Source organism: Leucoraja erinacea, chromosome 2 (genome assembly GCF_028641065.1).
Source record: "Leucoraja erinacea ecotype New England chromosome 2, Leri_hhj_1, whole genome shotgun sequence".
NCBI lineage: Eukaryota > Metazoa > Chordata > Chondrichthyes > Rajiformes > Rajidae > Leucoraja > Leucoraja erinaceus.
In genome coordinates, this window is record NC_073378.1 from 26,944,047 (window position 1) to 26,948,560 (window position 4,514).

The window sequence follows — 4,514 nt, forward strand, 5'->3', positions numbered from 1 at the left end:
TCAAGGAACTATGCACGGTTATACCCAGATCCCTCTGTTCAACTGTATTCTTCAATTCCCTACCATTTACCATGTACGTCCTATTTTGGTTTGTCCTGCCAAGGTGTAGCACCTCACATTTATCAGCATTAAACTCCATCTGCCATCTTTCAGCCCATTTTTCCAAATGGCCTAAATCACTCTGTAGACTTTGGAAATCCTCTTCATTATCCACCACACCCCCTATCTTGGTATCATCTGCAATACTTACTAATCCAATTTACCACACCTTCATCCAGATCATTGATGTACATGACAAACAACAAAGGACCCAACACAGATCCCTGAGGCACCCCACTAGTCACCTGCCTCCAACCCGATAAACAGCCATCCACCATTACCCTCTGGCTTCTCCCATTCAGCCACTGTTGAATCCATCTTGCTATTCCTGCATTTATACCTAACAGTTGAACGTTCTTAACCAACCTTCCATGAGGAACCTTGTCAAAGGCCTTACTAAAGTCCATATAGACAACATCCACTGCTTTACCCTCGTCAATTTCCCTAGTAACCTCTTCAAAAAATTCAAGAAGATTAGTCAAACATGACCTTCCAGGCACAAATCCATGTTGACTGTTCCTAATCAGACCCTGTTTATCTAGATGCTTATATATATTATCTCTAAGTATCTTTTCCATTAATTTGCCCACCACTGAAGTCAAACTAACAGGTCTATAATTGCTAGGTTTACTCTTAGAACCCTTTTTAAACAATGGAACAACATGCGCAGTACGCCAATCCTCGGGGACTATTCCCGTTTCTAATGACATTTGAAATATTTCTGTCATAGCCCTGGCTATTTCTACACTAACTTCCCTCAATGTCCTAGGGAATATCCTGTCAGGACCTGGAGACTTATCCACTTTTATATTTTTCAAAAGTGTCAGTACTTCTTTTACTTTGAACCTCATAGTATCCATAGCTACTCTACTAGTTTCCCTTACCTCACATAATTCAATATCCTTCTCCTTGGTGAATACCGAAGAAAAGAAATTGTTCAATATCTCCCCCATCTCTTTTGGCTCTGCAGATAACTGTCCACTCTGTCTCTCCAATGGACATCTTATGGAAACGTATACAATTCTTAAGGGATTGGACGGGCTAGATGCAGGAAAAATGTTCCCCAGTGTTGGGGGAGTCCAGAACCAGGGATCATGCTGTTTAAGAATAAGGGGTCGACCATTCGGACCAAGATGAGGAAAAACATTTTCATTCTATTTCTAATTGAAAGAACTCACAGTGAGCAGGTCACCAGCATAACCACGGACCCGTCTCAACCCACCCAGACCAAACGTAAAATCCATATGCTAAATTTTCAGTTTAGTTTATTGTCACGTGTACCGAGGTACAGTGAAAAGCTTTTGTTGCGTGCTAACCAGTCAGCGGAAAGACAATACATGATTATGTATTGCAAAAGCAAAATCCAAAAGCTTAAACCCTTCACAAGCTTACATTATAGGTGTAGAATTAGGCCATTCGGCCCATCGAGTCAACTCCGCCATTCAATCACGGCTGATCATTACTTCCTAATCCTATTTTCCTGCCCTCTCCCCATAACCCTTGACATCCGTTCTAATCAAGAACCTGTCTATCTCTGCCTTAAAAATATCCACTGACTTGGCCTCCACAGCCCTCTGTGGCAATGAGTTCCACAGATTCACCACCCTCTGACTAAAGAAGTTCCTCCTCACCTCCTTTCTATAAGAGCGCCCTTTAATTCTGAGGATGTGCCCTATGGTCCTAGACTCTCCCACCAGTGGAAACATCCTCGCCACACCACTCTATCCAGGTCTTTCACTGTTCGATAAAGTTTCAATGTTGTCCCCCCCCCCCCCCTCATTCTTCTAAACTCCAGCGAGTCGAGGCCCAGTGCCGTCAAATGCTCATCATATGCTAACCCACTCGTTTACGCGTGCATATTATACATGTGTATACGTAAGTAAGTATGTTACACACACACGCACACACTCAATGCTCAGGTGTGTAAAGGGGGGCTCACCCGAGGGATTTTCTTCCAGTCTAATTTGCTGGTTCTGGAGAGATTCCAAGGGAGGTTTACAAGAATGACCCCAGGAATGAGTGGGTTAACCGATGAAGAGCGTTTGACAGCACTGGGCCTGTACTCGCTGGAGTTTAGAAGGATGAGGGGGATATCCTCATTGAAACTTACCGAATAGTGAAAGGCCTGGATAGAGTGGATGTGGAGAGGATGTTTCCACTAGCGGGAGAGTCTAGGACCAGAGGTCACAGCCTCAGAATTAAAGAACTTTATTTTAGGAAGGAGATGAGGAGGAATTTCTTTAGTCAGAGGGTGGTGAATCTGTGGATTTTTTTGCCACAGACGGCTGTGGAGGCCGACAATAGATATTTTTAAGGCAGAGATAGATAAGATTCTTGATTAGTACGGGTGTCAGTGGTTATGTTGGGGAGAAGGCAGGAGAATGGGGTTAGGAGGGAGAGATAGATCAGCCGTGATTGAATGGTGGAGTAGACTTGATGAGCCGAATGGCCTAATTCCCGCTCCTATCACTTATGACCTTGCAACATAACGTGCTGTCAGCTTGCGTTACAGCTTGGTCTGGGAACAGTGTCCAAGAGCAATAAATCACAGAGAGTTGTGGATGTGGCCCAGTCCACCACACAGACCACATTCCCCACTATTGTAGATGTAGCCCAGTCCATCACACAGACTACACTCCCCACCATTGTAGATGTAGCCCAGTCAATCACACAGACCACATTCCCCACCATTGTAGATGTAGCCCAGTCCATCACACAGGCCACACTCCCCACCATTGTAGATGTAGCCCAGTCCATCACACAGGCCACATTCCCCACTATCGACTCCATCTACACTTCACGCTGACTCGGGAAATCAGCTGACACAATCAGACTTGTCCCTGTCCCACCCCGGTCATTCCTTCTTCTCCCCGCTCCCGTCCGGCAGAAGGTACAGAAGCTTGAAAGCGCGCACCACCAGACTCAGGAACAGCTTCTTCCCCTCTGTTATCAGGCTCCTGAACGGTCCGAGAGAAAAGAGGGGCCATTGGGGAACACATGGATTACATTGTAACTATGCCCTTGCCCTTTAGGTGGCCACTCTTTGCATACTGTGTAGCAAGGGACTGTAGGTGGTGGTTTAAATCAAAGATAGACACAAAATGCTGGAGTAACTCAGCGGGACAGGCAGCATCCCTGCAGAGAAGGAGTGGGTGATGTTTCGGGCCGAGACTGAAGTTTGAAGAAGGGTCTCGACCTGAAACGTCACCCATTCCTTCTCTCCAGCGATACTGCCTGACCCGCTGAGTTACTCCAGCACTCTGTGCATAACTTGTGTGTGGTACATCAAGCAACGACTATCAAACGTGACAATGAAGTATCATCGATCAATACACCAGATCAATACAGAGCAGCATTGTGCAGAGTGTTACTCACGGGCCACGTAGAGGCTGAGGAACACGCCAGCCAGCGAAAACCCCTCGAAGAAGCGCAGCGTGATGAACATGGTCACGTTGACAGAGAGAGCCAGCGTCAGGCCGAAGACCAGTACGAACAGCACGGAGACCACCAGCACCAGCTGCCGGCCCACCCTGGGGACAACACAGGGAAACGTCAGAGGCACAGTCATAGAGACAGAGACACAGAGATACACAGAGACACAGAGGCACAGAGGCACAGTCATAGAGACAGAGACACAGAGATACACAGAGGCACAGTCATAGAGACAGAGACACAGAGATACACAGAGACACAGAGGCACAGAGGCACAGTCATAGAGACAGAGACACAGAGATACACAGAGACACAGAGGCACAGACACACAGACACAGAGACAGAGACACAGAGAGACACAGAGACACAGAGGCACAGAGGCACAGAGGCACAGAGACACAGAGACACAGAGACACAGAGAAACAGAGTCACAGACACAGAGACACAGAGATACACAGAGACACAGACACAGAGACACAGAGACACAGAGACACAGAGTCACAGAGACACAGAGACACAGAGACACAAAGAGACACAGGGAGACACAGAGATAAGGAAGAGTAAGGTGACACAAAATGAGAGACACAGGGAGACACAGAGGAGGGACACAGGGACACAGAGACACAGGGACACAGGGACACAGAGACACAGAGACACAGAGACACGGAGACACGGAGACACAGGGAGACACAGGGAGACACAGGGAGACACAGGGAGACACAGAGGCACAGGGACACAGGGACACAGGGACACAGAGACACAGAGAGAGACACAGAGGGACACAGAGACACAGAGACACAGAGACACAGTCACAGAGACACAGTCACACACAGACACAGAGACACAGACACAGTCACAGAGACACAGTCACACACAGACACAGATACACACAGAGACACAGTCACAGACACACAGAGACACAGTCACACACAGAGACACATAGACACAGATACACACAGAGACACAGATACACACAGAGACAC

The 4,514-nt window shown here is 47.3% G+C and overlaps 1 protein-coding gene across 1 annotated transcript in view; it reads right to left on the reverse strand.

Moving 5' to 3' along the window:
• The window catches only part of LOC129708087 (solute carrier family 22 member 23), a 93,998-nt gene that overhangs the window by 48,196 nt on the left and 41,288 nt on the right, over nt 1-4,514 (reverse strand). The window lies entirely within an intron of this gene.